The 22,720-nt window shown below is 39.4% G+C and overlaps 1 protein-coding gene across 3 annotated transcripts in view; it reads right to left on the bottom strand.

Annotated features, from left to right (window-relative positions):
* The window catches only part of ITPR2 (inositol 1,4,5-trisphosphate receptor type 2), a 527,210-nt gene that overhangs the window by 197,530 nt on the left and 306,960 nt on the right, over positions 1–22,720 (bottom strand). The gene's annotated exons all lie outside the window — the stretch shown is intronic.

The following is a 22,720-nucleotide window of genomic DNA, read 5'->3' as shown; positions in this document are numbered from 1 at the left end:
TTCAGATGGCTCCCAACTTCTTAAATTGCTCAGCTATAATTTCACAAAGGAAGTAAACTTGCTCAGTTTAAAAAGGTCATGGAACTCACAATTAAAAATTTTCTCCAATGAAAGTTCCTTCCCCCAACCAAATTATCGCTCTATCAATTTCTTTATTCTCATTCACAGATCATGGCATTAAAAAAAAAAACAAAAACACCACATAGGCAGCTTTTAGGCAGATCCCCCAAAACAATGGCAAAATCTATTTTTTAAAAAGAAAATCTATGGCTGTCTGTAAGAAAATATTTTTTTTCTAGTCTTGAGGGTTGGGTTTTTCCCCCCATTATTTATCCAGGTTACATAATGCTTAAATTCTGCTCTTCTGTGGCACAATGATATATATATATATATGTATATATAATGCAACTAGCCTTGCTGGAATTATAATGGCAGTTTCTCAATTTACGTGGGGTTAATCAACCCATTTGCTTTCTAGTGGAGAGCAGTAAAAGCTTATCTCATGCAGATTCACGGATCATTCAAAGCAATCTAATTGAATTTCAGGGCCAAGAGCATTGCACAACACGTGATGTGTCTCCAGTGGAGCACAGTGCCAGACACTGCAGGCGTTACATAATCCCGTGCTGTCGCTGGCAGAGGATGCCTTCCTAGCCGCCTCGTGGCTTGGCAGTCCGTGTCTCCTCCAATCATGCCCTGCAGCTTTAATCTGCACAGGCTGTTCACATGGACAGTCACATGTTTTGAGACTTTCATAGCAGTTAATAAAACAGGGACCATTTCCCTACTGGTAGAAACAGTTCATTAAAACCAGTCACACAGCACATAAGATTAAGGATAGGAAAGAGGACACATACAACACTGAAGCTTCTAAGCAAGCGAGAGAAAATATCAAATATTCCACTTTTCATAGAATTAAGCGTGACTAATAATAAGTGTGAAATAATAATAGTCTCTGCCCACGGTTTCTGCTAATATTTGGTCTTTGACCCTGGTTCCCGACAAGAAGCTCCTAAAATCCTTGTAATTTCCTGAGTAATAGGAGTGTCTGACACAGAGCTCCTAAATCCCTTGGAACTGTCTGGGTGACAGGAGCATCCTTTGTTCTAAGGTAACTCTTGGTGGGCTCCTGGTTGGGGCTGGTCACCAGAAAGACCAAGTTGCGATCAGAAGTCTGGAACTTTCAGCCCTGACCCGCATTCTCCAGAGAGGGGAGAGGGGCTGGAAATGGAGTTAACAATCGATCATGCCTACATGATGAAGCTTCCATAAAAATCCCTAAAGTACGGTGTTGAGGGAGTTTCCGGGTTGGTGAACTCCTGGAGGTGCTGGGAGAGGGCAGGGAAGCACCGCACCCCTTCCCACATATTTGTCCTACACATCTCTTCCATCTGGCTGTTTCTAAGTTGTATCCATTTATAATAAATTTGTAATTCAGTAAGTAAACTGTTTTTCCTGAGTTCTGTGAGCCACTCTAGCAAATTATCAAACCTGAGGAGAGGGTCATGGGAATCTCGGATGTATAGCCGGTCAGTCAGAAGCACAGGTAAAAACCTGGACTTTACTTTGGCGTCTGAAGAAGGAAAGCAGTCTTGTGGGACTGAGTCCTTAATCTGTGGAATCTGATGCTGCCTCTAGGTAAACAGTAGTCTTGTCTCTGGTAGTCAGAATTGAATTAAATTGTAAGACACCTAGCTGGTGGTGGAAAATTAGTCAATGGGGGGAGGGAGGGACTTATACATTTGGTGGCCAGAAATGAAGTAAGAGAGTCAAGAAAAATATAGTCAGCCCTTATCTGCAGATTCTGCATCTGTGAATTCAACCAACCTAAGATCGAAAATACCTGGGGAAAAAGATTCCAGAAAGTTCCAAAAGGCAAAACTTAAATTTGCCACAGGCTGGCAACTATTTACATAGCATTTACATTATATTTACAACTAGCTGCATAGAGTATAACCAATTGTCAAACATGAGCTGGTTATTCCTGAAAATGAGCTACAGGGGCGCCTATAAATTCCCAGCCTCATGTACTCCTATTTCCAAGGATTGATTAGAATATGCACAATTTTAAAATATTAAGTATACCTAGTTTTCAAGTAATGTTATTTGATTTGAAAATACTGAGCTAGCATATAAACCTAGACATTTAACCCTTGCCTTCTTTCCATTTTACTGATAATGTTGCGCCCTAATGTTAAAAGAATTCTAAAACTGAGAGTGAAATATAATACATACTAAACAAACAAAGAAAACCCCCCAAACAAAGAACAACTACCCATATTTAGTTTTAAAAATTTTTAAACATATATTATGTACAAGATCCTGAACCCAGGCACATGGTGATGTCCACAGATTTTTTTGTTTGTTTTTTTTAACAAAAGAGATCAGTTTAGTCTATAGCAGGGCTATCTAACAGAACTTTCTGTGATGGTGGAAATGTTAGATGGAGAGGAAAAAAAATGAAAACAAAAGAAACAGGAAAATGAAAACAAAGTACACAAACCATATTGTTTCTGGTTCCCAGATGTGTCTACAGCTCCACCAAATATTAAAATATTATTGAAATAAGTAATGTAATACCAGAGTAGCTAAAATTAAGTGGACTATCAATTGTTAAAAAGTGTCACAAAACAACAGAACTGTGAATAAAATGTGACTATGTTACTGTAACTAGATTTAGAAAAAACTTGTTGATTTCATGTGACCTGAATAAATATTTATAACTATGAAGTGAACTCAAAAGATATATGGGATAAAATAAAACAGTAATTTATTTTATATAATTTAAAGCTCTACATTTGACAAATTCTCAAAGTGGGATAAATCATTTGTGAGATGCTGACACCTACTGATGAGTTGTGACATTGCAGCCCAGCTTTATAGGTTCTTGGTTCACTTATCGTCTTAGCGAAGAGACAGAAAGAGGAAATTTCAAGATTTCAGTGCAAAATACGAGTATCACTACCATGAGGAGAGTATGTACATGGAAGAGAAGGAATGGCAAAGAAGAGACATTCATGTTCCTGCCAAGCTTTCCAGTCCTTTCTAATCCTAAAGCTTCCAAAGTCCAAGTCTTCAAGCTCTTCATTGCATGATAACTCCCTTTGAAGAGTTTTTATTTGGGGATTTATGACAGACGTATAAATTCCATCCTTTTCTAGTTGCAAGAGTCATCGAAATACATTTCATAAGCTCTCAGATAGACAACTACAATCCTCTCCTACATGACTTCTCTGCCTACAGCATTTCTCACCAATGATATCACTGCAGGGTTAACTTTAATAGAGTCACTCCCTGATCAAAAATATTCTTTCAGTAGCTTCAAGTTGATTGACTGCAACGTGAATTCTATTCCCACAGCTTTAGCTTTAAGACCTTCTATAAGTTAGTTTTACTTTCCAATTTATATCCAAGTACAATTAAAATAAAACTGCACCATATAAACAGTATTACTCCCAAAAAGAACAGTGCTCTGCATAATTTGTTCACAGACCACATCCTGAACTATTTTGCACTTTCCTCACACTCTCACTCAAGCTGGAATGCCCCTCTCTTTCTCCTCTGCTTATATGAGCTGCATTCTTTTTTTTTTAAAACATCTTTATTGGAGTATAGTTGCTTTACAATAGTGTGTTAGTTTCTGCTTTATAACAAAGTGAATCAGCTACACATATACATATATCCCCATATCTCCTCCCTCTTGCGTCTCCCCTCCCTCCCATCCTCCCTATCCCCCCCCTCTAAGTGGTCACAAAGGACCGAACTGATCTCCCTGTGCTATGTGGCTGCATTCTTAATAATTTTACAAATGTTTACTGAGTAATCCAAGACACTTTGATATGCACTGCAGATACAGTAATAAACACAAAAGACAAGATTCTTATCCTCATGGAGTTATAGGGTTATAGAGGGAAAGAGATAATAAATAAACAATAAAAGAATGGAACTAGACATTCGCATTTTCTAAAATGTGCTATGAAAAAAATGAATAGGATAATATAATAGAAGACAACTGAGGGAAGTTATTTTAGATGGGGTCATCAAAAAAAGGCATTTGAGCTAAGAATGTGACATGTGAGCTGAGACCTAAAGGATAAAAGGGAACAGGTACTCAAACAGCCAAAGGAACAGCATTCCAGGCAGAAGGAATAGCAAATGCAAAGCCTCTAAATGGAAAGAGATTATTTTGTTTGAGGAACAGACAGGATATTATGTGGCTACATTATAGTAACGTAAGGGAAAGAGATTAAAAAGATGGCACAAGCTAGATCATGTAGGGCCTTATTTATTCTGGTAAGAAATGTGACTTTTAAAGAACAATAGAAAAACATCAAAGGATTTTAGCAGGAGAATGATATCATCTTACTTATGATTTACAACTATTATTCTATGGAAAGAATGGACTGGAGGTTACAAACAATGGAAGCAGGGAGATGAATTAGGACATCATGGGGTAGTCCAGGCAGGAGATGATGATGTCTTAGGTCAGGATAATGAGTCCAGACCAGGGAGGTGCAAGGCAGACAGACAGCTGAGTGTGTTCAAGAAACATCATAGGTAGAATCAGCGGCACTTGCTGATGCATTTGCTGTGTGGATGAGAGGAAAGAGGGATCAAGAATGACACTGAAGGTTTTGATTGAGCAGCTTGGTAGATGGTGATGCTACTTACTAATAAGTGGTATGCAGGGTGAGAAGGGTACCAACGACTCGGTCCTTGGGATATCAGACGACCAGTTAAAATTCTACCTCCTTCCTGAAATTTCCTAGGACCAAAAATCTCATAATAATCTACTCCTGCAAAGTTAACAGTAACACTCATTTTTTAGTGTCTCAAACTTTATGAATAATTCCTAGGAAATGGCTTGTAGCCATCCCAAACCTGTCAAAAATGTCTTTGGTGCATGACTTAACATTCTGCCTCTAACACCTATATAATTCACTTAGCAGGAAGCACAGGCTTAATGCACGTTATTTCCTTTTCACATGTACTTGCCTGGCATGCATTCTACATTAGAGCACAAACTTCTTGTGGGCAGATAATTGATACTTTCTGATGCCTCAGAACTTGGTAGTACTGTACTTTGTAGGAAGTAGGTTTTTGAAAGTGTCTGTTGTTGATGATGAAGAGTATAACGGCTAACAGTAGCATCACATCCTGAGAATTCTAGTAAACAGTGTCCAACCAATCAGAATGGTTCTGATATAGCTGAATGCTCAGCATTTTGAGCAATGGAAATCAAATGAATACCTTTCAATTCAGGTTTACCGGTAAACTTACTGAGAAAATCAGTTCCAAATATTCATTTTAGAGACATTTTCCTAAGTCAGTCTAGACTAAAACATACCTATGTTAGGGGTTCTCAAGCTCACAGAGAAAAGAAAAGATTCAGCATCAGTGAAACTGGCAATTATGCACAGCTTAGCAGTAGCATAGACTGAAGTCCCAAACTTGACGGCAAGTTATTAATCAATATGTTTCTGTGAAAAAAAGTTAAGACCTAGTGCTCCCATTGTATAAAACAAGGAGTATACATATACAGTATTTCTTATAGAATTGTGAACTTAGCATGGATGAAGGCAATTAAAATTTGTTATGTAATTAAATAAAACTCCCAAAGGAGAAAAGTCAGTGGGGAACTTCCTTTTCCCGCACCTCATGTGTCCTGGGCGGCGGAACTCCTAAGAGTGACACTTTGACCTCTCTCTGCCGACTCACTCACTTCCCCCCTAAAAAGGGGAAGTATCTTATCCGATTGGTGAGTCGGAAAGACGGAATAGGAAGATGCTTAGCAAAGCTTCTGCTGAGTCCTTCCTGACCACAAAAGCAGGTGAATTCTGGGCTGCTCTCTGCCATTCTCTAAGAGGCTTGCCCTTCTGGGGAAATCTGGGGCTGTTATTAGGTTGGGGCAAAATGTTAGCAAACATATCCACAGATTGAAAGCATGTTGTCCAGTTGTAAGCTGACACTCTGATCTCAATCTGAGTGACTCTGATGTCTCTCAATAGTTACAAATCCTGGGAGAATGATGCTATTTAAGGGCCCCTCTCAAACACTAACAGATAGTTTGAATTAGAACCACACAGGGTGCTGAATTTTCATTTGAGGCTACAGAGCTAAACATAAAATCCAATACCCGGGCTTCCGTGGTGGCGCAGTGGTTGAGAGTCCGCCTGCCGATGCAGGGGACGCAGGTTTGTGCCAAGGTCTGGGAAGATCCCACATGCCGCGGAGCGGCTGGTCCTGTGAGCCATGGCCGCTGAGCCTGCGCGTCCGGAGCCTGTGCTCCGCAACGGGAGAGGCCACAGAAGTGAGAGGCCGGCGTACCGCAAAAAAAAAAAAAAAAAAAAAAAATCCAATACCCTTAGATCATCTAGGAACACTGCATCTAATCCCAGGAAAACAGCATCTATCTAATTATCCTCTCCCATAGTCTTCCTTAGTCACTTGTTATAACAATACCCAGCCTTATGAAAACCTGAAGGGGGAAGATGACTGGAGTAACATTTCTTCACAGGTCACTGAAATCCATCTAGTATATCTAGTATATTTGGTAAAATAAATCAAGTACAGCAAATTGTTTTTATCTTAAATATCCTTAAGAGTAAGAGAAAAGATAAATGTCTGGGAGCTGAGCAAGTTCACTTCTGTACGTCGTTCCCTAGTAATGCCATCAACATTCATCGGACTTTCCTAATGTACCTCATTGTGTTCTGCCCGCTGAAATATCTAAGGCAAATGTGAAGTACAGACAAGTGTAATACACTCCAGCATTATGTGAGTAAGACATTTCAATAAAGGTACTGAAAATCACAGCAGTGAGCCGTAAGATCAGAAAAAAGATTTTCTCATTAAAGTCTGTAACGTCCTTCTAAACGTTCATTTACTACACAGTGGTCGTGTATATTAAACTGGAGTGAAAAACTAAACTTAGAGAAATTCAGCAGTGGACAGGTATAAATAGTGGTTTTTAAAAATGCTCCTGGGTTTTTTTAGTCCTTTTAGCTTTGTGATACATCCATAAAAATGCTCTGATGATGGTTGTTCTTATATAGCTCAGACTGGCTCTCCACTTCCAGAATAATGTACCTTAGTCTAGTTTTTAATTATAGGCAATATTTTCTCACATACACCTTTGGTTTTCTACTACCATGTTCTATGTCTGATGTTTACTGCTTTACATACATGTATAAATGTTTACCTGAATGATCCAAGAAAATTCCCTTCTCTTGTGCAGTTAGTGAAGTAACCATTTAGAATCCCATGGGAGAGATTACAACAAAAATCAAAACAAAAATGATCAAAAATCTTAATTTAGCTATACAGTCACTTGTTTACAAACAGAAGAAATTATTGTGTGAATGTGTCTTGAAGTATTTTTCTGATACTACTTACCTTACATTTGTTAGAATGAGAGACTTGATTTTAAATATACAAAAAGAAAAACTTTACACCTAAGAAAATAAAGTAGCACTGCTTTAAACTATCAGAAAAATGTTCTATAAACCAGGAGATCTACAAAAGTAATACTTTTTCTTTCTTAAAATAAGGAGAACCCATCACTTCCTCCCACATACAAGCACAAGGAATAAGGCATTGAGGCTAGGCTAAAAGTAGTGCTCCTGGTTGTGTTATGTTTTTTAAAATTTACTTTATCTAGGCTTCCCTGGTGGCGCAGTGGTTGAGAATCCACCTGCCAGTGCAGGGGACATGGGTTCGAGCCCCAGTCCAGGAAGATCCCACATGCCACAGATCAACTAAGCCTGTGTGCCACAACTACTGAGCCTGCGCTCTAGAGCCTGTGAGCCACAACTACTGAGCCCACGCACCACAACTACTGAAGCCCATCAGCCCTAGAGCCCATGTGCCACAACTACTGAGTCCGTGAGCCACGACTACTGAGCCGGCGCTCTAGAGCCCGTGAGCCACAACTACTGAGCCTGCATGCCACAACTACTGAAGCCCATGCGCCTAGAGCCCACACTCTTCAACAAGAGAAGCCCCCGCAATGAGAGGCCCAAGTACCACAATGAAGAGTAGCCCCCACTCACCGCAACTAGAGAAAACCCACAAGCAGCAATGAAGACCCAACGCAGCCAAAAATAAATAAAATAAAATAAATAAATTTATTAAAAAAACTTGCTTTATCTTTATATAAGTATTAGAAATAACCATTTAAAAAACTGATCACTTATCAAAATAAATAAAATTGTGCATTTGTGGTTTACAAATAGTAGGAAACCGGTCATCTAGAAAAGGTATATTTTTCAATGAAGGATTTTAAGTGTGTATTTTTTATGAGAGGACCAGAATGATAAATTGCTAAAATGATATTCCAGAATAATTCTTTAATTTAATTTGGAGCAAACAGAGAAACTCCAAAGATCATATCTGAAACTTCCAATTCTTTGTGATTGTGCTGAAACACTGTCAAAAGTGCCCAAGAAAAAAAACTGGACTATGGTTTTGAAAGTCAGGCCAAGGCTAAGGACTATCACAAACATTAAATTCTGTCAAATTTTAAAAGTTTCCCATTTTGTGTTTTCAGAACAAGTCAGATCTATATAGTGATTCAATTTTACGCTCAAACATCTATCCATGTACTTCCAAGCATCACTGGAATTTTTATGCCAATCAACAGTTTTCTTGCAACATTAATCCAAGATATGAAACAAGAGGGAAGCAAAATCCTTTTCCTACGTTTCTTCGTTGGTTTCGACTGATTTAAATAATATTTAAAAATAACTTCCTAAATCTCTGCTTGTAGATGCCAGCAATCTGCTCAGTCCATTCTGGCTGCCCTCGACCAAATGGGCAAAAGAGAAGCGTACACAGAAAACGTTTATACACGTCTTATCTATGAGTACAGTAAAGTCCGAGGTGGTCATACAGGCTGATCACGTCACCCAAAAGTTCATAGTTGGAGTCCTAACTCCCATTACCTTAGAATAGGACCATACTTGGAGGTTCGGGCTTTAAAAAGGTGAGTGAATTAAAACACGGTCGCTAGGGTGGGCCCTAATCCAATATGACTGGTATCTTTTATACGAAGAGGAGATTTGGAGACAGACACGTGTACAGAGGGAAGGCCATGAAAAGACGCGAGGGAGAAGACGGTCATCTACAAGCAAGGAGAGAGGTCTGGAAGAGATCTTTCCCTCACAGCCCTCAGAAAGAAACAACTTCCCGAACACCATGATCTCTGGACATCTCGCGTCCAGAACTCTGAAAAAATTAATTTCTGTTGTTTACCAGTCTGTGGTACTTTGTTATGACAGCCCAAGAAAACTAATGCAGGTGGTATCGTGTCAATCCTTAGTATTTTACCACAGAGTATAATGCAGCTCGTGGCACGTTCTCAGGAGGTGTGGTTATCTGACTAAAACGGTACAAGTGAGGCCAGGCTTTTCTCCAAATAATCCTCTCTCTGGTGCCTAATCCCTGACCCAGAGGAACACCGCTCAGCACCCATCCCTCAGCTGCGTGGAATCACTGGCCGCCGTGGCAGAGGTCTACCTGGGGCAGGCCCTTCATCTACTCCTCAAATTCCTGGAGTAGATGGAGTAGGTCCCAAGTTGTGTGAGATTTTCTTTTCTCCCTAAAATATAGGCACAGCAGACATATTCAGTATGCTCTTTCCAGAAAGTATCCCTGGCAAGAATCAGCAGGATGGTATGCAACCGTGTGAATCTCGTTTTACTTTCAGGAAACTTCAGAGGTTGAGGAGAGCTGACTCTTGCCAACAGACCTCAGAGGGAACTGTGCTTGATCTCAACTGTGAGATACATTCCCAGACCCTGACACACCCCTTAGGACCGCAAAATGTAAAAATCTCTTCTACTCTAATTTTTACATGATTCTAGATAGAGCTGAAGAAATAACTTCATCGCACATCAGTGAGTTACTATATTTTCCAATTTATTAACTCTGCTTTAATAATAGAGTACTCTGGCTTAAAAAATGAGAGAAAGAAATACTCTTATGAAAACCTGAGAACGCAGTATTCTTCGCAAGCTCTTGTAATGAGATCTTGCAAGCTATTTTTAAAAACAGATTAAATTCAATGTTGAACAGGTAGTTTACTAAGGAAGAGAAGATCCCACAGCACTGTGAACAAATAGGTTCCCCTTAAAATGAGTCTCCTGCTGTGTCTGGCATACTGGCTTAACACACAGATAACTCTTTGGTAATAGGCCTTAAGATCAGGTATCTGTATGGAGGCTTTTCATTCTTATGATTAAAAAATGTTTTATTCAGTATGGAGGTTCCTCAAAAAACTAAAATAGAGTTGCCATAAGATCCGGCAATCCCACTCCTGGGTATATATCTGGAGAAAACCGTAATTCAAAAAGATACATGCACCCCAATGTTCATAGCAACACTGTTCACAATAGCTAAGACATGAAAACAACCTAAATGGCCCTTGACAGATGAATGGATAAAGAAGATGTGGTACATATATATTGGGTTGGCCAAGAAGCCCGCTCAGGTTTTTCTGTAACATCTTACGAAAAATCCGAATGAACTTTTTGGCCAACCCAAGACAATGGAATTCTACTCAGCCATAACAAAGAATGAAATCATGCCATTTGCAGCAACATGGATGGACCCAGAGATGATCATACTAAGTGAAGTCAGTCAGAAAGAGAAAGACAAATGTCATATGATATCACTTATATACGGAATCTAAAATATGACACAAATAAACTTATCTACGAAACAGAAACAAACTCACAGACATAGAGAACAGACTTGTGGTTGCCAAGGGGGAGGGGGTGGTAGGGGAAGGATCGAGTGGGAGTTTGGGGTGAGCAGATGCAAACTATTATATATAGAATGGATAAACAACAAGGTTCTACTGTATAACACAGGGAACTATATTCAATATCCTGTGACAAACTATAATGGAAAAGAATATGAAAAAGAATATATATATATATAACTGAATCACTTTGCTGTACAGCAGAAATTAACACAACATTGTAAATCAACTATACTCCAATAAAAATTTTAAAAATGTTTTATTAATTGAGGAATAAATGAAACAACTTAAAATGGACTGAATTACTGATCCCCAGAGTTAACAGTACAATACGTCAGAAACTATCATGCGTAATAAAAATGAGCCTAAAAGCTGCATGGTGCATGCACACTGCTTTCCACTCGTTACGTAGAGCGTGGTCGAGGCCACCCAGGTCCAGGAAAAACTTGATCAACAGTCATTAGATAAGGCCCTAGGGTGGAAGTTGTGCTCACTGTATCTTCCATCACAGCCTTGTCAATTACCTTCTCATGCAAAGGTATGATTAGAAATTAAGACCATTAGTGAACATCTTGAATACGATATTTGTAGCCCAGTTCATGATCATGATCTGGTTCTCAAGTTCATAGTTTCAGACAAAGAAGGTGTAGTTACCAACCTTGGGACTCAGTCAAATGCCTGGGGGATTTGAGTTTCAATGTCTTCCTGAGGGGCTTTCAAGGGCTGAAGTGAAAGACTACTTTTCGCAAAACTAATGCGGAAGTGTTATTCCAATGGCAATACATTTAGTTAAGTAAAGGAAAAGGAGGGAGAATTTAAATGTTAAAAAAAAAAAAAAGCATGTAAGTTACTGAATTAGAACTTTTAGCCCTTGATTTTAAAGTAGAAATTTTTCATAAGAAAACCCTTTTTTTTGTTGTTATATTGTGACACAATTATTTAAAGATGGTGCATATAAAGAAGAAAAGAATCCAAAAAGAACAACTTAGATGTCAGTCAAGATTTCAAAGATTAATATTTATGAAAACAATTGGCAAACAACAGTCTATGATCCAAGAGCAAAAAATGTTACAGCAGATGTCTTGTCAAAAGGCTACAGACTACGAGAAGTAGCGAGCTCTTGTCCATATGTTTTCTCAGCCTGAGAAAAGATATCCTCAGCCATTTCAATTCTGGAGAACACGGAGTGCCTGTGTATATAGTGAAGTAGAAGCTTTTCTGTCAGGGAACTTTGAGCCAAGAATTCTGGTTTCACTTGGAAAGACGTGGCATATACAGTTAGGTGGAGCATGAATAGAAAATCAGGCAAACGACTTAAATAATCTAAATTACTCAATCTGTCAAGAAGCAGAAATTGCAGAAGAAACTGGAGTGGTCATCGGTTGTTTTGGCCTTCCTGGCACCCTTCCCCTACCTTTTGGCAACAGGACTCCAATTCTCTCCTGGGGAACCACTCTCCAGTCTTCCATGCTGTTTTGTGAGGACTGCTTGTTAGCGGCCCGCCTTAAACAGCTGCTCAACAGTTGGGCTTGTGACTCTGAAATCTTGGGTTAACAGGCAGAGGAAGGGAGCAAGCTGGGCAATTGGGAAATTAGAAGGGTCAGTGGTTCTGATTAAGTCAAAGGACAGTCATAATGGGTGTAGTTAAATAAGCAAGCTGAATGGGAGAGAGGAAAGGGCAGCCAACAGGATGTCTGAATTCATTATTGTGGGGAAGAAGCCGTTCCTGGTGATAAAAACTTCCAAAATGTTGCCAAAGAAGTCAGTGATGGGTGTGGAGGGGAGAAGGTCAGTGCAAATGCAGGGGTCAAGGGCCTGAGAGGCCAGCGTGTTGGATGCACGGCCCACGTGGACTGAAGCTGCCCCGGTGACGGCAGGTCTGGGGGTGGGGACACAGAATGGGAGCCAGGTTCCAAAGTCTCAGAGAGCTGAGAGGGAGGGACTGGAATGCTGGCAGAGCCAGGGTGATCGTCAGAGGGCCTCAGATTTTAAAAGACAGCAGAGGAATTGGTCTAGAAATAACCAGGAGAAAAGAGAATGAAGACAAAGCCTCTTCGCACATTGGGTATGAGAGAAAAGCTCTAATCCACAGAGCTGCTGACAAAGAGGGGTGGCCTCAGGGAGAGTGACTCTTCATTTAAAGTAAGAAAGTGGGGGATGGACTGGGAGTTTGGGGTTAGCAGATGCAAACTATTATATAGAGAATGGATAAACAACACGGTCCTACTGTAGACCACAGGGAACTATCTTCAATATCCTGGGATAAACCATAATGGAAAAGAATATAAAATAGAATGTATGTGTATATATATATATATATAACAGAATCACTTTGCTGAACAGCAGAAATTAACACAACATTGTAAATCAACTATACATCAATCAATCAATCAATCAATAAAATAATTTTAAGAAAAGAAGGTGGAGGGAACACATAGAGGAGAAGATAATGACATAGGAACACCTTCTGAGAGGGACAGAGTGGAGAGGAAGAGCCTGGGAGACCGAGGAGGAGAGAAACAGCAAGGTCAGGGCAAGGAGACGGGCAATGCCATGGAGACAGCAGGGGCTGTCTCACCAGGACTGGCTCAGCGTTTACACTTTGTTTCCTGAATGGCAAAAGCGTATGGAATTGACAGCTCTCTTTCAAGAGAGCGGGCAATTGGCCAACAGCCAGAGGTCTCATCTAACTCTGCCAAGGGGACAGGGAATCTCAGCCGACTCTACATATGGTGCAGCCCACTTGTTGAATGAATAAACGACTGCATGCACCATGGTGGAAGACGATGAGAAGCCTAAAGAAAGCATCCTTCTCAAAGGTGCGCCCAAGTGTGAGATTACTGCTGGTTACCACATCCCTTCTGGCAAGCACATCTCGGGTTACTATATGAACATACTCTGGCATTTTCAGAGAAAGGGAAATTGACTCGATACCTGGGATGGAAATTTACAAGTACACGTCCTCTGAGTTAGAATCATCAATATTATTCCATCTATCCGATATCAATTACAAGCATTCGATTTGATTTTAACTGTCACATGCCCTCACTTAGATTTTTTTGTGCCACCAACTCATTAAACCAAGCTGCCAGGATATGTTCATTAACACATCATGTCTGTTTTCCCTACTCTGTGGCGGCAGAGCTAGTATAGTCTGTAATTTGAGTTTTAATTAAAAACTCAGCCAAAGGCTAAGAACAACTGAGAAAAGATAAACCTCACATCGCACTGAGCAATCTGCAAATATTCAAAATGTTGTATGCTGTTCTGGTGTAAGTAACCAAGATTTATCCAAAAATGCTTGAGAGTTTCAAGTACCAGATGGAATGTGCAAAAACCGAGCCTACCCTGAAGAAATCGGCAAATAGTAGCTGTTCAAAATCATTAAACACAAGAAGAAATATCTTAAGGTTGTTTGTGTTACTTGAAACAAGAAAATAGTTTTCCTCTGACAGCTATGAGTGACGTTCTTGTGGCTTTGTAAGTTGATACCAGACTAGAATGAAAGGCAGCCTCCCGCAGTGATTGCAAACATGGGCTCTGGAGCCAGAAGGCCTGAGTTTTCATCCTAGCTCCACCATTTTTTTGCTGTGTGACCTCGGACAAGTTCCGTAACCTTTCTGTGCTGCAGTTTCCTCAGTGTGTTGTTACGGAGGTTAAATGAATTAACACTGTAAAGCATTTATACGAGCACCTGGCTTTTACTATACAGTAAACACCACAGAAGTTATAGCTATTGCTATTATTTAGAGTATGTACCTAAAAAAGAATGAGAATACATTTCCTTTTTAAATTTCTTTTTCAAGATTGTTTGAACCTTCAGGTTTCTAGAGGTAGTAAAAGAACTGAAAGTCTGAAAGAGGTGGTTTCACAAGGTGAAATCAAATTTAAATGATCATTTACAGAGTAGGTCATATACAGAGTAGAATCAGAACACCTTGATTCATCCCTAGCTCTGCCACTTATGAATCATATGATTGTTACCAGATCATTCCACACTCTGGGCCTCAGTTTTCTTATCTATAAAATGGAGATTAAAAAATATTTTCCTACCTCAGAGAGTTATTGTGAGGCTCCAAATGCCCACAGACACATTGTTACTTTGCAAATGGCTTCTTTAGAGACGCACCATCAACAATAGTTAAGCAACAGCAAGGACAATAATGGGGTTTTAGTGCCTCATGTACTAGGTCGGGTATCTCCTCTGTGAGCACCTGTTCAAATACTAGTCCAGAGATGAAGGTATCAGACGGAAAAAGTAAAATGTCTCAGGCCCAATCTGCTTCAAGCCTTTACATCCCTCTTCCTCGTTACGGTGGTAACAGCAGAACGGTTCCCAACACCAATCTGTCCCGTGGCAGGAGATCCCAGTGCTGCTTGAGATCAACAGTTAGTGGCCTCTACGGCTACTTACACTAGTTAGCGTGACAAACTCAGTGACCAGTTCAGCAGGGGCTCTGCAGAGCCCCAGTTGCTCTCAGGTTCTCCTGGCTACACAGTGGGCTCTTCCCCCTTCTAGTGTGGCCTAAGTTCCTTGCTTGTTCTTCCCAGTCGCTTCTCGGGGAGCGGGGCCCTTCCTGGGAGAGAAGCCCAGTGGCCGGAGCCTTCCTCCCATTTGCTTGCCTCCAGATCCAGTCATCCTCCCTTTGCCACAGCTACCCTGAGCTGAGCACCCACGTTACTATGTCTGGGGATTCCCCAGTTCTTTCCCTTCCAAGCCAGAGAGCAAGCAGACACCACACAGCCCATCAGACAAAGCATTTGCTGCAAGATAATCCCCTTCCCCAGTGCTCAATGCTGTATGTAGCTCTCCCTGCAGCTGGCCCAACTCTGCAGGCGTGCCAAGTACCAAGAAACCTACCACGTCCTGGGTTACAAAGAGATGCAAAGTAGAACTGAAGTGATACTTCTAGAACCCGCTTCTTGGATATGACTAGTGAAGGGCAATGTGCTGTACTAGCAGACAGTCACTAACATTTATTGCTACTATGTATAAATTAGTCAGTCCACAAACACTTATTGAGCAATGATTGTGTGCAGGGCACAGTGCCAGCCATGGGGAACACTGCAGCGAATAAGATTGCCCACCTCTGCCCTCAATAGTACAACACGTATGGCGTGTGGAGTGGGGCTGGAGAGAAAATACAGAACTAGACCTTTACAGAATCTCAGCTCTGAAAGGCCGCCTGTGCATTTCTGCAGCGCATGTATCAGACCCATCCTCAAGGAGTTTCTAATTTATTTAAAATAACAACACACACCAAAGAAATCCTTCAGAAGGCAGGACAATAAAAGGTCTTGTTAGTGTACTAACAAGACAGACATGATTTTGTAAGTGCTGAAATGATTACAAACTAGAATAATATGGAGTTAAAAGAAACTGATCATGAATGCATCCTGAAAAAGAGTTTAGGTTAGATTTAGGTAGAAATAACTAACACGATAGTTTAGTAATATATTAATTTTAGTGTTTTTTCTTTTATTCTTTTCTTATACTTTTTTTTACTTTTTATATTATCCATGTTTATTTTTTAATCACAATACCATTTTTCACCTACAGTCATTAACTACCAAGTGTCTTACTGGAGGCAATAAATAGTTGGCTAATTTTTGAGTATTCATAATATTTTCAACATGATCTTTTAGTCACTGATCTCTACAGAATCAAAGCATATCTCAAAAATCATTGAGGCAGTGATGTTATTATGTCAGATTTTTAAGTGGGAGAGTAAAGGCAAGACGTAATTAAGAACTTCATAATTTTTGTAATAATGAGGTTACAATGACTTCAGTAAATCTGATAAACGTATCACTTTGAATGGCCTAACAAGCGACCAAGCCAGCTCCGCAACTAAAGAGTAAATTTCTAAACGTAATTATTTCCTTTGTGCCCACCTGAATGGTCAAAGTCTTTTTGCCCAGATAAAAATATAAAATAAAAATTCCAAAGTGGAAGAGTATACCAATTATATTTCTAAAACAGATCTCTTACTGTAAGGAGACATCAACATAATTTCACATTTAGTTACCTAGTTAAAACACAATACACACATATACGCACACACTCACGCATTCACAATACAGGAATGGTAGTACAAAAGGTTTGCAACAGCACTTATTGTATCTAGTTTAAAAAAAAACACATTAGAACATACGGGAAAAACTGTACTCACCTCTAAAATGTATTTTTTAAAAAATTCTACAAAATGCAGCTGATGCTAAAACTGAAATTAATTTTCCCTTAGCAAAACAGTTATTATCAAATTCTTAAGCCACAGTGCACTCTGTACAACAATTCTACTTAAATCTGTTTATCTGCCTCCTAAAAAGTGAAATGAGTACATGCACAGAAGGTGAATGATTCCGCACAGACTCTTACAATAAGAGGAGCTTGATACAATTTACAAATTTGCAAGAATGTGATTACTATCGGGACTGAGAAGTCTGCGTATTTGATGAAGGAGTTAAGTTCCTTGGTATATATCTGACATTCTTTTTGCTGCTCCTCAAAATCAGAAATAAAAGATTAACTACAGTGATTTTTTTCCTGCTGAGGAAAACAATAAAATCTAGTTAACTCAGCTGACAGTAAGTTTTTGAGTTAAAAGATGGAAGATATTTAAAAAATAACTCAAGGCATCATTTCTTAAAGATCTTTATTCCATATCAATCCACATACCAACTTTCAAATCAAGAAGCCTCTGTCTGCCTGCACTGTTCAACGTGTAAATATCACCTACCCCACCTGGGCATTCATAAAGATCACAGCTCTCAATCAGATGCTATGCTGTTTGCTGAATGCCACATTTCCACAAGGGGCTATCTACCATGTCATCTTATAAAGCATTGTTTAGAACTTTTATATATAATATTCAGGCTACTAGCAACTCAGACCATGATCACAGGGTGGGTCTTGGGGAGCTCGGATATTGATCTGTAGGTCTGTAAAAATAAATCTTAAAAATCTGCACAGCTCTTGCATCATGTTGTTCCCTCACAGCTCAGTCTAAAATCTTCAAGCCTTTCCTTAGCAGCTCACTGAATAAATGGCTTAGGCTTTCCAGTACTCATGCATACAAATTTTATCAAGAACAAAACTAAAGAATTTTTCATTTTATTTAGTTGAATATCTGAGAAAACAGAAGAGGTGTGATTTTAAGTCGTATCATCTGTTTGGCTCTAACATGCGAGTTAAGACCTCAGGAGCCAAAATGTTTGGGTGGGATACCAGCTCTCTTCACCCACCAGATGTGTGACCTCAAATTCTATACCTCAGTTTCTTCATCAGTAAAAGAGAGATATAATACTACCTATGACAAAGAGTTAAAGATTAAATAATATAAAGAGGAAGAGTATCTAATTTTCAGGAAGCTCCCAATAAATGCTAGCTATCATTACTTTATAAACACCAGAGCACAAAACTACACGGGAGTAGAGGTGATTTCTAGATCCCTTTGCAATAACATTCCAAGGATATATGGCTCTTCAAACCTGAACATTTTAAGAATATTGAACTTGACTAAACATCTTTGTCATCCTGTAGATTACATGTATTGTCAGTGTAACTTACGAGTAGACAGGAATATATTCACAGGGGAAATTATGATTGGCATTCTAAATAGGTCAACTTCTTTGACTGCAATGTAAGGAAAGAGACCGTAAATCACCAGTTCCACAGGCTACCAGGGAATATTTTCAGTACTCATTATCTTTTCGAATTCTACAGCACAGAAACTACGAATTTTATATATTCAGGATCATATCTTATAGACATCTTTACTATTTATGATTTATATATTTCTCCCTTTTTATGAGAGGGAATAGTTTGTAATGCTCTATAAATCTTAATAGAATTATATACTGAAGAGTGTAAGGTGAAGAAAACTGACCCCCTCCCCCCCAAAAAAATCCTTAAAACCAAACCAATCCATTGAACCAAGTCCTTCCTATTTCCTGCTCCACCTTCCACCAGCCCACCTCTACCCAATCCACTCAGCTCCTTCTATCTCCTGACCACCTCAGGTGAACCCTTACTCAGATCTGGACCTAAAATACCTCGAAGTACACAAACCTAAGGTGTGATGCTATAATTAAGCCACACTGTTGAGCAGCACACGCGTCCTAACAGGTCTTTCTATTTTGTGGTAGAGAGTCACAGAAATAAGAGTAAAACAGCACGGCGCTGAGGATGGAGAACATTAGAAATCATACTGCCTTAAAGCCATTTTAAAAACATTCCTTCTCTTCTCTTTCCCCGCCCACATTTTCCAACATACATATTTTTTTTAAATGCAAATAAACGTGCCTGCTGTTGTTACCTTAAAGGAGCCTGTCAAACAGAACCCATCCCAAAGGAACACTGAGCGTCCAAGGTAGAGTTATATATATCCTTTGTAACTTTTTGCTTTTCTACCAGAATCGCCTAAACAAACAAAACTTTATAAAATTTTTATAAAACTTAGCTAACTTTCCCCCTTCGGGACTTTCAGTATACAATTTTCATGTTTTAACCTTCAATAAAAATAAGTACTGTAACTTATAACGAACAGTACAGAGGTGATCACTGGATTTCACACAGACATGCCTAATAGAAAATTCAATTTTCATTTACTTATACTACTCTTAGCAATCTTCAAGATATTGCCACCCACATCTTCTCTCTCATCCTTTTGGTGCAAAGGAACACGAAAGCAAGGAAGAATATTAAGTAAAATTAATTTAGGAATTGTAATCAAAGGGATTACAAATTGTAAATGTTTTTAAGGTAGACTAAATACCAGATAAAACGTAGTTACATAATGATTTTCCTTAATATATCATACATAGAAGGCTAATAAAATCAGAAAACTCGGTCTCAAAGTCGCAAATTGCTTTAAGGATATGTTTCAACCATGAAGCAAACTTGCTTCATTGCTCTATTTTTAAATTTGCACCAGCTATACACAGACACACACACATACACACACACACAACTTCCAGTATCAGAGACCAAATTAACAAAAATGAAAATGGAGATTTTCTTTTAAGGTAAGATTTTAAATTTAAATAAGTGAAGTCTCAAATGTAGTATTTGGACAGCTTGTGTGAAAAACCCTGGTGTGAGTTTTCTGTTTTAATTCTGAGATATCTCTTGGGAATGCTTCGATACACAGACAGAAGAAATCCAGTTGATTAAGCGTTAGACAACCAGGTATTAGGTAATGTATGTAACAATGCAATTCAGTTCTCTTGAGTCCCTCCACATTACAAACCTGGAGATAACACTGCCTGCTCTGTATACTTCCTAGAACTGTTGAAAGGTAGCAAAATATTTTAAAATACTTTGAAAACAGCAAAGTGCTATACATTCAAAGCATTTTTGTCATATTCATTCACATGTAAACTGCCCTACATTTTAATCAGCCACAGGTAAGCTCTCCATCTACATTCTACATGCCATTTCTCAGTGTCAGTAAAAGGATCATTGTGATAGACTGGAGAATGGCCCTCCCCAAAGATGTCTATGCCCTAACCAACCAGAACCTGAGAATGTTACCTTACACAGCAAGTGAATTTTGCAGATGTGATTCAGTTAAGGATCTTTCGATGGGGAGGTTATACTGAATTATCTAGGTGGTTCCTATGTAATCACAAGTGTCCTCGTAAGAGGGAGCCAGGAGGGTCAGAGTAAGAGAAGGGGATGTGACAATGGAGACTGTGTGTGTGTGTGTGTGTGTGTGTGTGTGAGAGAGAGAGCGCGGGGAGAGGGGGAGTTGAAGATACTACTGCTGCTGGCTTTGAAGATGGAGGGAGAAGCCATGAGCCAAGGAGCACAGGAGGCCTCTAGAAGCTAAAAAAGGCAAAGAAACGAATTTTCTCCTAGAGTCTCCAGAAAGAACGCAATCGACACCTTGATTTTAAACTTCAACCTCCAAAGCCATAAGATAATAAACATGTGGGTTGCAAACCACTAACTTTCTGATAAATAGGAAACTAATATGATCATGAAAGCACAACCACCTGTTATCCCAGGACTGATATTCACAATTTTTTTCTGAGAATACACGATAAGTTGTAAAATAATAGCTTTGACCAGTTTCTGAATCTGTTTCCCAAACCCATTTCCCCCAGACTGGCGAGTCCTTTAGATCCCCTCCACTGGCACGGATAACGGAACACCAGCTGTGTAAGACGGGCCAACTGACAACATGTAGAGATCGTCCAGGCCTGTCTCTTTCCCAGCATAGGTATTTGAATCATTCTGGATCTAATATGCTTTTTAAAAAAATTTCTTGGGGGAAAAACGTCTTCTCCTTCCACTAGTAGAAATGCTTCTCATTCTAAAACATTTAGAATGAAAAAGTTGTCTAAGATGTAGAATTCTTTCAGCTAAAAATTTTTTTCTTACTCTGTCTTTAGTAAACATGGAAATTAAGAAATGATACTTATAAGTCTCTTTCAGGTTTTTCTTTCTAAGTTAATGACTACACTTCCATATTCTTTAATATTTTCTTAGAGGTTTTCTAAACCTTTATCTATTTTGGATATTATATTCTGCTATGTTCCGCCTGCCTATGACTTAAAATCTGGACCTCTAAACATGCTGGACAAAATATATTAACCTTTCTTAATAGTGATATACACCATTTGTAAAAGTTGGCTGTGATCTAATAAATAAGATTAGGCAGAGAGGAAGGAGTTCCAATTTAAGCCCTGGTTCTGACACTGCCGTGTGACCTTGAGCAAATCACATAACCTCTCTGGTCTCAGTGACGTCATCTATAAAACAAGGAACTTGAACTAAAGATGCAGTGTCTTAAAAGAGAGGTACAAAGTATTTTGCTAATTCTATTGAGAAAGTAGTCACCTCTGGCAAAAACAATTGATAAGTGCTCCTCATTAGCTCCTTCACAAAGATAACACTAGGGATACTGAGGCTTGTTTGGACTTTAACAATCCTGATTCCGGATGTAGCAAGCCTCAGTAGAGGGAAAGCCTGAGGGACACTGCAGGCACACTGAGTGGCACAGATTTTGAGAGGTTAATGGATGAGGAAGGGTGGGGGGAAGCATAGGGGGCACCATGGAGAGCCTGGAACACCAAGGCAGTGCAGAGCCCCTGAAGGTTCCTGAAAGGCTCTCGTGATCTCTGCAGATTGTGACCGGAGTCCACTAGCATGTGAAATGTACCCCGTGGTGGCCCTTAGCAAGCCGTGCCATTCGCCACCTTCTCCCCAGTGCCCAGGCACAAGAACCGGCACTTAATAGTTGCTCACAGTGTGTGTGAGCTGAGTGAATGAGCCCCAATAGCCCTTCTCGTCTGACCCTTTCCCTGAGGACCGTGTCCTAAGGGTGCCATGCATATTATGCGTGATGGGAATGGTGTCCTTGGAGTTATGAAAACAGCAGCCCTGCCTCCCTTCAGGAGGTCTCAGGGAGCTGGGCTATTGGAGTTTTCTAGACAAGAGGAAATGAAAGCCTGAACTAGTGACAGCCCTGGGAATGGAAAGGAGAAACAGTTGCCAGCATGATTTATTTTAGGGTGGTTTGGGAGATTTGCTGAAATACTCTTGACTAGTCAGAGTAAAATGTTACTTGATTTCTTCCCTATTTTCCTTTAGAGAAATTCAATAATAATCTATTATATAAAATTGGAAGGCTTATTATGTATCTCCTGATAAGCACAAGTTACTTATCATAAACCTCACTCTTCTGTCAAAAATTCATATGATCCCATTTTTCTACCTTTAGGATCTAGTACGTCAGCCAAAATCAAACAATCTACAGCAATATTTTGAGGAACCAAAGAAAAACAACAAAAAGTCCCAAGGAACTCTATGTACCATTTTTTTAAAGGATACCATATACTCAAACTTATAAGCATATTTCTTGAGTTCTATGTCACAGAAACGTTTGCTAAAACTGCACTGACCACCTCACCTGTATTTTGATGTTTCTCAAATATAGATTAAATGAACTA

The sequence above is a fragment of the Globicephala melas genome, chromosome 10 (assembly GCF_963455315.2).
Source record: "Globicephala melas chromosome 10, mGloMel1.2, whole genome shotgun sequence".
NCBI classification, from domain to species: domain Eukaryota; kingdom Metazoa; phylum Chordata; class Mammalia; order Artiodactyla; family Delphinidae; genus Globicephala; species Globicephala melas.
The sequence above is the reverse complement of the archived record's forward strand: the minus strand, read 5'-3'. Positions and strand labels throughout refer to the sequence as shown.